This window comes from Ictidomys tridecemlineatus, chromosome 7 (assembly GCF_052094955.1).
Source record: "Ictidomys tridecemlineatus isolate mIctTri1 chromosome 7, mIctTri1.hap1, whole genome shotgun sequence".
NCBI lineage: Eukaryota > Metazoa > Chordata > Mammalia > Rodentia > Sciuridae > Ictidomys > Ictidomys tridecemlineatus.
The window spans coordinates 166,385,079-166,397,302 of NC_135483.1; the positions used below are offsets into that span (position 1 = coordinate 166,385,079).

General features: G+C 43.1%; 1 long non-coding RNA gene across 13 annotated transcripts in view; it reads right to left on the bottom strand.

The window, feature by feature from the left end:
* The window catches only part of LOC120893095 (uncharacterized), a 29,481-nt gene extending 17,377 nt beyond the window's left edge, over positions 1–12,104 (bottom strand). For 9 of the 13 annotated variants that reach the window (XR_013424256.1, XR_013424254.1, XR_013424255.1 and 6 more), the window contains exons 1-2: positions 11,990–12,104; positions 7,621–7,705 (exon numbers count right to left, since the gene is read on the bottom strand). This is a non-coding gene — a long non-coding RNA (uncharacterized LOC120893095). The other 4 variants (XR_013424250.1, XR_013424251.1, XR_013424248.1 and 1 more) reach the window with 4 other exon arrangements.
* Between the last annotated feature and the right edge of the window lie 120 nt (positions 12,105–12,224).

Consider the following 12,224-nt stretch of genomic DNA (forward strand, 5'->3'; position numbering starts at 1 on the left):
TTATGACTCCCTTTTCAAGTTAAGCTATACCTTACTCAGTCACTCAGTCATTTCTTGAGCACGCACATCCGCCTAGCACAGCACCCTGAACCCCACTGCAATGCAACTGCCATGATTTAAATAAACTTCTGTGATTACATATAAACAGAGTAACTGGTGACTGAAGCAGGGAATTAAATGCAAGGAGAGATTCCTCAACATATTAATGAGTGAGCTGAGAAATAAAGGGCTCCTCTGTTCCCATTCCAGAGGCTTCTGATGGCCAGCATTCTAATAGCAGTTGCTTTAACCACCTCACACACTTTCAAAGCCAAAATTAACACCAAGAAACAGAACCCCCCTGCCGCCACCACCACCCAGATAAATCCAGAAGGGACTCAGATTTTCTCTAGAGAAGGACATTTCAAAAGCCTCTCCAGTCTTAGCCCATCTCACTCTGTCTGCCCTCAGCCACCACTGCCATCGCCGCTTGGGGACCCCACCAGGTCACTCCAGTCCAGCCACTCCTTGATCCTTCCTCAGGTGAAGCCATTCTCAAATTAAATCACAAAGAGGGGCAGCCAGTCTGTAATGATCTGTGTTTATTTAGTAAATGGGTTGATTGCCCTCATTTGTGGAGATTATGGGTTAATTTCCCAACTGCAAAGAGAACTGATTTCTCCAAGGGCAGCCCCAGATAATTACCAGGGGAAATCAAGATTCAGATGACTCCCACCGAGGGCAGCCGCTGCCACCACCATCACCTCCCACCCCGCCCCTTCTGATCCAGCCGTGGCTTTTCAGCGGCCTTTCCTGCCAGGTAGCCCAGCCCCTGGTTCACTGAGGTTTGGAGGAAGGATTTGGTAAACAATGGCTGAGGAATTCCTAGGCCCCTTTAAACTGACATCTGGCAAATTCGAGATCACTTAACAGTTTCTCCCTCCTGCTTTCCTGGCTTTGAAAGGCAAATGTTTTGAGGTTTGTGTTCTCTTTCACAGAGTTTTTAATCAAGTGGAGTCAAACCACTTTGTCTACACCTTAATTGAAGAGCCTGGCTCTAGAGTTTAAAGTGCCATTTATAATAATAGGGAGCAGGCAGGGAAAAGTGGGGGGAGGGGCTAAGTGGAAATGTGAAAGGGAAGAAAAGCGATGGGCAAGTGGCCCTCAGGAGAACACTCAGGGTGCAGAGCCCAGCCAGATGGAAGCCAGTTATCAGGGGCCGGGAAGAGATGGGCTCCATTCCAGGACCATGCATGACAGTCCCTGTTGTAGGAAGTCCTGGCTTAGGTGAGGAACTAGATCACAAAGCCCTGCTCCCGGAGGAAGAGCCTCCGCAAAGGTACACCCACTGGCTAGGCCAAGGGGCTGGTGGCTGGATCAGGACCCTGAGGGTTCTTCTCAGTTTCCTGGCTGTCCCTGAAGTCTTTCCTAGAAGGATCCAATGGAGAGAGAAATCCAACCATCCATCTCAAAACAGACTTGCATACGTTTGAGGACATAATTAAATGACTTCATATGTTTTCCCAAGAGAAACCAACACTTTCACCTGGTCTTCTTGTCAGCTGTTTTGGATCCTGGCTTCACATTAGAATCTCTTGGGGAGCTTTTAACAGACTTTCCAGAGGTGGCCCCAGCAAGCAGGTTTTTAAAAATTCAATCTTTCTCCCATCACCCCCACCTCTCCTTTGAGAATAATCGTCTTTTAAACTCATTTGAGGTACTCTTCATACCAGTTCCTTCGTATCACTTAATTTCATTTTCATGTCCCAAGTTTATGTTCAATTTAAGAGCGATAGTAGTTGATATGCACTTGTGGTCCTTAACTATTCCCAGGTCTTTTGTCCCTAGCTAGTCTTTCTTCTTTATCTCTGCCATTCATAGGTCTTTATTTTCACAAAACCTCATCTGATTGATGAGCTGAAAAATTCATATCAAACATCTGCCTTGTGAAAGGCAACTGAGAAAAATAAGATAAGATGCCTACTCTCAAGGACTTCCAAATAAATAGGTAAGATAAGAACACACTAAAATATAAGAAAGAATACAGTACAAAGAGCTCTCAAAAACATTGGATTGTGCCTACTATTCACCAGGCGTATCGCAATAAATAGGACAAATCTTGGCTGTGAGCATAGGAAAACCTCAAATAATGTTAGCTAAAACAAAACAGAAGTTTATTTCTTTTTGAGAAATCCAGAGGGAGTTTGTTCAGGTCAGCATGGTATGTCACAGTGTCAGCCACCTCAGCCCATTTTTTTTTAATAGTATTTTATGCTCTTTTTTTATTATTATTATTAGTTGTTCAAAACATTACAAAGCTCTTAACATATCATATTTCATACATTTGATTCAAGCAGATTATGAACTCCCATTTTTACCCAGTATACATATTGCAGATTCACATCGGTTCCACATCCACTTTTTTACATACTGCCATACTATTATCTGTTGTATTATGCTGCCCTTCCTATCCTCTACTATCCCTCCCTCCCTTCCCCTCCCCTCTCCTCCCATCTTCTCTCTCTACCCCATCTACTGTAATTCATTTCTCTCTCTTGTTTTTTTCCCCCTTTCCCCTCACTTTCTCTTATTTGTAATTTTGTATAACAATGAGGGTCTCCTTCCTTTACCATGCAATTTCCCTTCTCTCTCTCTTTCCCTCCCCCCTCTCGACCCTGTTTAATGGTGATCCTCTTCTCATGCTCTTCCTCCTTATTCTGTTCTTAGTTGCTCTTCTTATATCAAAGATGACATTTGGCATTTGTTTTTAAGGGATTGGCTAGCTTCACTTAGCATAATCTGCTCTAGTGCCATCCATTTCCCTGCAAATTCCATGATTTTGTCATTTTTTAGTGCAGAGTAATACTCCATTGTGTATAAATGCCACATTTTTTTTATCCATTCATCTATTGAAGGGCATCTAAGTTGGTTCCACAGTCTAGCTATTGTGAATTGTGCTGCTATGAACATCGATTAGCAGTATCCCTATAGTACGCTCTTTTAAGGTCTTCAGGGAATAGTCCAAGAAGGGCAATAGCTGGGTCATGGTGGTTCCATTCCCAGCTTTCCCAGGAATCTCCATACTGCTTTCCAAATTGGCCGCACCAATTTGCAGTCCCACCAGCAATGTACAAGTGTACCCTTTTCCCCACATCCTCGCCAGCACTTGTTGTTGTTTGACTTCATAATGGCTGCCAATCTTACTGGAGTGAGATGGTATCTTAGGGTGGTTTTGATTTGCATTTCTCTGACTGCTAGAGATGGTGAGCATTTTTTCATGTACTTGTTGCAATGCAATGGAGGAAGGATAGCATCTTCAACAAATGGTGCTGGGAAAACTGGAAATCCATATGCAACAAAATGAAACTGAATCCCCTTCTCTCACCATGCACAAAAGTTAACTCAAAATGGATCAAGGAGCTTGATATCAAATCAGAGACTCTGCGTCTGATAGAAGAAAAAGTTGGCTCTGATCTACATATTGTGGGGTTGGGCTCCAAATTCCTTAATAGGACACCCATAGCACAAGAGTTAATAACAAGAATCAACAAATGAGACTTACTCAAACTAAAAAATTTTTTCTCAGCCAGAGAAACAATAAGAGAGGTAAATAGGGAGCCTACATCCTGGGAACAAATTTTTACTCCTCACACTTCAGATAGAGCCCTAATATGCAGAGTATACAAAGAACTCAAAAAATTAAACAATAAGATAACAAATAACCCAATCAACAAATGGGCCAAGGACCTGAACAGACACTTCTCAGAGGAGGACATACAAATCAATTACCCCAGCCCATTTATCTTTTACTCCTTTCCCAAGGTCACCTCTGGAGTTCTGGCATTAGAAGGAGGGGAAGAGGGGAAATCTGGTTTCCTCATGTTGCACACAACAATATTGTTGACATTGGTGGCCATAACTCAGTGGCTGCCATTCTGAGGGCAGAAAGTTGGTCATATGTCCAGCCAAAGACTGGAAGTTCTATCACTGGAAAAGAGGAAAAGAGATATTGTTCCGCAGTCTGGCTGGGCACAAATAACCGAGCTGCCACAAAGCCTTGTAGATTCAAACAGCAACTCTTTATTCCCCAACTCTCACCGGCACTGCACACCACACGGGAACACACTCCTTCCACCTGGCTCCGAGCACCCAATCTCCCTGAACCCCCGAGAGAACTGCTCAGGAACTCCAAAGTAGCGGGCGCCCAAGGCAGCAAGAGCCGCCCTATTGCCCGCCAGTAAAGGTCAAATATACAATTTAATCAATCCAGCACCATAGCAATTATATATAGCTTAATTCAAATCATCATCTCAATGGTTCGCTGGCATCTCCTTTCAACCATTCCCTCTGGCAAATGCCAGGCGTCCTTCTGACTGGGCTGTGGCTCTCAACCATATTGGGGGAAACTAGCATCTCTATTCAATGCTGAGGACTCTATATGCTTTAGCATACTTATTTGTTTTTCCAAACAACCTAGAAGAAAGAGTTCTCCTGGGCCTTTACAGATATCCCTTCTTGCACATTTGCAATCACAGTCAACTCAATGTCAGTTGCAATCACGGAAAGTATACTCTGGCATTCTTAATCCAGGCTATTGAGCAAGGTGAAGGTGGCTACAAAATTGAGCCTTGCTAGCCAGCCCAGAGTGGATGCCTCTGCTAGACTGGTGCTGAGCCTGCGTTCAGCCTTCTGCAGCTAAGGGCCCACGCTGCCCAGGGGAAAGTAGGAAGAGACCTGTTTTCAGCCTTTTCCAGTTCCTGGCACAGTGATTAATATGGTAAGAGACAAGCAGCCAGGGATGCTAGGATTCTGAGGGAAGGAAGAGCCAGGAAGCAACTCTTGTAACCTGGTCTTTTAGTCTTCTTGAAAAAAATGTTCCTGTCCCCTTCCTTCTTTGGTTTCTACTTTCCCCTTCTCACTGAAAGTTTCTCATCTTCTGCCAGTATATTTACCCTTAGACAGCCCCCCCCCCTCCCAGGAAGAATCTAGTTAGGTGGCCATTTGCTATCTAGCAGGCACACCTGTTGGACAGGGGCCTCATGCCAGACAACCTCATGACTGAGTCACATCATCTATTCCTGACTCAATCTCTGAGGTCAAGGTTCATGTGGTACAAGGATGGCAATGTCAAGTCTGAGAAAATGGTACCAAGTGCACTGTGGGAGTAGCAGCTGTTACATTTCAGAATAGCCACTGTGAACTTGAGCCTCATAAATAAGGTCCCAGACCCAACATCACACCATACAACCAGACAGTGAACTAACCCTCTCTCCTACTTTCTATCTTTTACATGCACACACGTGCATATGCACACACACACACACACACACACACACACACACACACACAGAATCACACCTCATGTAAGACTTCCTTGTAGGTCTCATTATTTCCTTTCTCTAGTTCATCAAGTAGAGTGAGGTGTTCGTGAGTGACTGAAAACATTCTATAAGGCATCAGCAGCATCAGTGACACAATGCACTGGTTTGGAATAGAAGTCTGGATCAGCAGTTCCCAAGCCTGACTAACCCAAAAGAATCACAAAGTGAGCTTTTAAAAATTAAATCCTCAAGTCCCACGCCAGAGATTCTGACTCAACATTTCTGAGGTAGTGCTCAGGTTTCTAAACTTTCTTCTTTCCTTCCTTCCTTTCTCTTTCTTCCCCCCTCCTCCTCCTCCTTCTCTCCCTCACAAGTACATTTTATTCCTCAGATGATTCTCATGACCCACCAGGCATGAGCTGCACAGCTCTAACTTCCACCTTCAATTTTCTGGAAGGTTCTCTGGAGACTTTCACCACTGCTGTGAATCTGGTTCTTGTAGCTTCTCCTAGTTCTCTGAAGTGATAGTTTGCCAAAATTCCCTTTGAGGAGAGACTGATCAGCCACCAAATTTCCCACATATTCTAAACTAGGTGCCCACATGTCCATCTTATACAAAGGGGATTAAATCGTTCCTTGAGAAATTAGAGAAAATTAATGGACACTTCCAAAAAGGTTTGAGACCTGTATAAGTATAATGTTCAGGGACTCATCACTAACTGTTACCGCTGTTGACCGGTGACGAGTCCTTGCTTCCCAATGTTGAAGAATAACACCAAAGAAGCACGCTGAGGCAAGGTCAGAGTAGAAATTACAAGTTCATTAAAGGACAGCAGAAAAGACTTCTCCTGGAGGAAGAAGGGGACCCAGGAGGTGGAATCCGTTGGCGGGCAAATGTGTTCCCCTTTTTATAGGTTTGGTGATGGAATGCAAGGGGGAAAGGTTAGGACACAGGTGGGCCAAACAAGTAATCTGGGCAGGAAGGACTTAATTATCACTTTTTGGGATGGGCTTATCACTTCTCTGGGATGGGCTATCTCCAAATCTTTTGGGGGCTGTTTCCTGGGCTCCATTAACATTTCTTTGGGATGGACTTTGGCCTAGGGCTTTTTCAGGACTTTAACATTCCATGAGTTGTCCTGCGATTCCCAGAATCATTGTCAGCATGGCCTCCATTTTAGATGTTACTCGGTATTAGACCCGAATTACCTAACTACACTGACTACCTAATTTTAAATCTGGCTTCATAACCAGGCTTGATTTCCCAAGCCTAGAATTTGGGGTCTTCTCTAAATGTTGGGATGGCTTTTGATCAGACATATAAAAGCAGTAAGATTAGCCATGTTTACCCTGAAGACATCAAATAGTGCAGTAAGAAGTGAAAAATATTATATAAAAGTTTTAGTCCAACTTGGCTACTATAAAAAGGAATCTATACCTTGAACTTCCCCAGATTGTTATGAAATTAGAGATAGTGTACCTAAACCACCTGGCACTGTATAAATATAGTCATTATATTTAAAATATTATTTTGATTCTTAAAACAATCTGAAGAGAAGTTCTATAAAACCAGAGGTGAGCTAGAGTCAGCTCTTAGGGGCTTGTGTTGCTGCTTATGTACATGTTTTACAGACTCCAAGTTCACTGACATGTTGGCTTGAAATTGGCCACGTGTTCACACCATGGAAATTGGAAAATTTATAGATCAGAGCTTTTTTTCCTCTAGAGAATTAGTCATTTACCAGCATAAGATGTAAAAAATAACCTCAGCAAAGATCCAGAGCCACAAATAGGCATCTAATGTGGCCTTTTATTTTCTCTCCTTTCTGCTTTGTATCCATATAACCAAACCATAATTGGTTTTTTTAAGGTACTTTATTTAATTATTTTGCAGTGCTAGGGATAGAACCCAGGGTCTTATTATGCATGTGAGGTAAACATTCTGCCATTGAACTACACCCCCACCTCACCAAACCAGAAGTCTGTCCAGATGATTTTTTTTACCCTTGGATCACAAAGTATTTTGTAAATATTATGGCATTAATTCTCCCAACATGCTGGGGATCTAGAGAGGTTAAGTGACTTGCCTGAGACAGGACATAAGGTCAATGGTGAGGAGCAGAAGTAAACCAGTATGTGCCAACCACCTCTGCAGTGCTTCCTAGATCTTGGCATTGTACTGACTGGCCCTTAAGACACAGGTAGCAATTACTAGTAGTACTTTCACCTCATAACCCAGATGGCTAAAGTCTCTTTCTGTAGCCTATGATCCAGAACCTCTGTCCTCTGAGCACAGATTTGATATCCCAGACTGGCCCACCTTCTGCACTTGGAGATTTTGTCCAGGATCACTGATGGCCTTTCATTAATCAACTTCCTCCATATTCTTTCTTCCTCAAGTCCAACTGTTTTGAAAAAGAAGTTGGTCAGAGTTAGGGTTCTGTTCTAATTCTATCAGATACAAGCGGCAACCTTATGATGCTTTTTCTGGACTCCTCAAAGGCAGAGACCCAAGGGATGTTTCTCTCTGTGACCTTTTGTTCATAATACTCTGGGAAGGAAGGAAAGAATAACCCTCATAGTACACAACTTCTAAAATGTTCCATTGGATTTTCATACCTTTCTGTAAACCCTGCTACTCACTGAGTATAAGTAGATCTAATGATTTGTTTCTAATGAGCAGAATATGGCAAAAGCAACAGGATGTCACTTCCAAGGTTAGGTTACAAAAAGACTGAGGTTTCCATTCTGATTGACATCTTTCTCTCTCTGCTCTAAAGGTGCCATATTTTTAGTGGCCTTATGAGAGGTAAACATGCCAAAGTACTGATGGCTCTGGCAAATGGCTAGTGAGAACCAGAGGCCTGCCAACAGCCACTTGAATTTGGAAGTGGTACTTCCAAAGGAGTGTTGAAGCAACTGCCGCCACCCAACACCCTGATGGCAGCCTTGTGACAGACTCCAAGCCAGAGGCCAAGCTTAGTGCTGACACGTAGAAACTGTGAGATACTATTATTTTAAGCTGCTACAATTTGAGGTGTTTGTTACACAACAATAGATAAATAGTAGAACTTACTCAACAAGGGAAATGTTGATCAGACAGATTCAATGACTGAATCTGCCATTAAATCAACATGAAGTCTGCATGGTCTTCAATACTTCAATCTGGACATCTCTTTCATGGTATTTGAAAGTGTTTTAGAAATGAAAATGTTCCTAGCTGAGCATGGTGGTGCATGCCTATAATCCTAGCTACTGGGGAGGCTGAAGCAGGGGGATTACAAGTTGGAGGATAACCTGGGAAACTTAATGAGACCCTGTCTCAAAATAAAAATTTAAAAAAGGGGTGCAGGGGGTGCTGGGGCTGGGGCTCAGTGGTAGAGCACTTGCCTAGCACATGTAAGGCACTGGGTTTGATCCTCTAGCGCTACATAAAAATAAAATAAAGGTATTGTGTTCAACAACAACTAAAACAAAAAAATATTTTAAAAAGGGGGGGGGGTGCAGGGGCTAGGGATCTATCTCAGTGACAGATTCTATCCCTAGATTCAAACCAGGGAAAGAAAGAAAAGAAGGCGGAAAAAAAGAAATAAGAATGTTTTTATTTTTGGAATGATTCAACACCCCAAACAAAAATGAACACCAGTCAATGGCAAACTGTCAACTAGATATTCCAAATCCTCAATACTATTATGTCAAAACTGTCTGGTAAGAGATAGGCCAAAAAGGGAAGCATGTGCTCAAAGCTGCCCTTTCTGGTCTTGCATGAGTAATTCCTGCAGCTGGAGTTTCATTATAACCACAGGATTGTGGCACCACAAATGTGGACATTTTCAAATCTGTCCTGACATCACAATGTAATTCAACTAGATAAACCTGGGACTTAGCCAAAATAAGTAGCATTTGAAAAACTGGAGCTAATGAATAGCATCACTTTTCTGTGGGACCATATGACTATGATGTGAAGAAATAAAGACCTTTGTTATTTTAAAGGGCAGGGACAATTGGGAGTTTTGCAGCAGACAGTTACAAAATTTTCCACCCTTAACTTTGTTCCAAAGAAGATACCAGTAAGTGCCTTTGGGAGTTGGGTCTGGAAGGTATTGCTTGGAAAGAAAATTAAATTGATCCAAGACAGAATGGAAACCAAAGTTACATAAAGCCTAAAACAGACAATTTAGCCCCTTCCCATATGAACTTACTTTTCCTGATCTATTCCTTTTTATTACTTAACTCCTTAAAATCAGAGCATACTGTATCAGGCAAGGCATGGAAAACTACAGCAGACATCTCACAAATAGCAAATTCTTATTTTTTGTAATAAATTTGAACTGAGATGTGTGTGTGTGTGTGTGTGTATGTGTGTGTGTTTCTCTCTTTTCCTTCCTTTCTTTCTTTTTATTGTGTGTGGGATTTAACCCAGGGTCTCCAGCATGCTAGGCAAGTGCTCTACCACTCAGCTACATCCCTGCCCTGGACTGAGGCTTTTTTTTTTCTTTTTAAATCATCTTTTAAAACAAAACAATGTTTTTTGTTTGCTTGTTTGTTTTTAATCTGCCTTTGCTTCTCTACTTTTTTGCACTTGTCTGCCTAGGACAAAGCAAAGAAGACTCACATCTGTGACATTTTCCATCTGGGATGGGTTTTCTGCATCTTATGCATAGATTATTTTAAAAATATTTCATTTGTCCCTTGTCTGTTTTATTAAGGGCTCTTTTTTTTCTTTCTAAATTATTATTTCTATCACCTAACATCAGAGCTGTCTAGGACTATAATATGAGAAGTAAAAGCTCATCAACTAAACTGGTTTTAGTTGCATTTGAAACAGTATTTTATCCTGTCGGTTTTCATTTTATTTGATGACAGTGCTTGGTATTTCTCCCTCAATAAGCAAAGATGACTTAGATCAGTGGCCTGATGAATAAGCATGAAAATTTGATTTAGAAAAGGAGGATATCCTGAACCTCATGGAGAGAAAAAAGGAATCTAACCCCCCACCACACACATTTTAAATGACAAAGCAAAGCAGCTGTATTGCCTTTAAACATCTTTCAACGAAATATCAACACTCTGCAATGGTAGATAATAGGAATAATAATTTAGAAAGAAAAAGGGAAGACCTTAAAAAATACAAGAGAGGAATGAAACATTTTTAAAGCAAATAATGTTTCCTTAACCTTTTTTATTAACTTGAAGGGGAAAAAATGGGGAAAGGGGGGAGAGGGAGAGGGAGAGAGAGAGAGAGAGAGAGGGAGAGAGGGAGAGAGAGAGATCTGGTGTGATGGGGAAACTGATGCTTAAGGGGAAAAAGAAGATACCTCTTGAAGGCCGGATGGAGGGTGTGAGCAGTCTGACACCTTACCAAAGGACTCATCCCTTTAGAACCATTAACAGGAGTGGGAAACGACAAAGAACTGTGAAGTGGAAGGAAGATTTCTTAGAAAACTTCAGTGATAGAAAGTAAATAAAAGAAAAACAGAAGACGTCCAAGTCTCAAGGGAAGTGAATCCAATTAATTTATCTTAGATCTCAGAATCCGTTTTTTCTCCCCCTAGCTAAAGCGAACTGGAGGCAGCCACTTGTGCCAACATTCAACATGATCAGAAATTTCTCAGAGCACCAGCACCCCGAACTGAGACAGGCTAAAGGGTTTGGCCAGCAATAACGTTTTTTAAAAGCATAAGATTGGTGTGGGGTGGGGGTATGGGTATGGGTAGGTGGCTGTGCACGCGCGCGGGGTCGCGCGTGAGAGAGAATTTTTCTTTTTTCTTTTTTTCTTAACATGTTACTTGACTGCATGGGAATTCGCGATATTCCTGGCTGCCCAGAAAGAACGGAGAGGCCCCCCTGGCAACTTCCAACCAGTCAGGAGTAATCAGAACGCGCGCGAGAGCGCCCAGTGCCTGGAGCAGGGAGAAGATTCGATCGAGAACAAAAGAACGCTTGCCAATCAGCTACCCGAGAACAAGGGTAACCCTTCTTTGTGTTTTTGAAAACCCTTTAATTAGCACATGCACTGGTTTCTAATACGCATTAAAACTTTTCTAAGCATATTCCAAATGGAGGATCGAAATGATTGCTTCTGCAACGAAGATGGGATCCTGAAAGGCCGTACGCCGCAGAACTAAGGAAAACAGGGCAACCGCAGACGCTCTAAACCGTACAGAGTGTTCCTGGGCACTGGTCTCAGGTTACTTTTATAACCATTCCCCCAATGCTGTCTTAGCTTTCTTATAACCCCACTAAACCACACCAGCTCTCCAGGCTCTGAGCCGTACAAGCGGGCGGGTGGCCTGGGTCACGGGTCCCTAGCATCCCCCATTCTGGGCCCTCTCGAGGGTCTGCACTTCCTCCCGCCTGAAGTCGCCTCCTCCGCCGACTCAGATTTCTCCTCCGAGGCTGCCCCTCCATTTTACAATTGGGGAAGGGGGTGAGAGGAGATTGTGGCTCACGTGGTCTGTTGGGGCTTGGAGGAAGAAAAGCGATCCGCAAGGCGCACCCCCTTCTCGCCTCCTACCGAAGCGTACAGTTAAGTAACCAAGAATCCCCAGCCCAAGCCAACCTTTTCAGACCAGGCAGGGCTACAGTGATTCTCTGGGTCACGTCTCTCGGTGAAGGCATTAAGCTTCTCCTCTCAAGAGCCTTTGGAGAAAGCACCCTTCTGCTCAGGAATGTGTATTTTAGTGTACCTGAAAGAGGAGCAAATCTTTCAAGCAAATTTCCTTTCTGGTGCGTTTTTCTCCCCTGAGCAAATTCAGGGTAAAAGTTTTTCCTAACTTTTTCCTCCCGGTCCCCTGCCCCTCCCCTCAGGAATCCGCCCAGAGCGCTGCAGACACCGCCTCCCCTGTTCCCTTGCCCGCCCCTTCCGACTTCCACCCAACCGGGAGGCGACTACAGAGAAAACAAAGGCCGTCATTGGGCCGC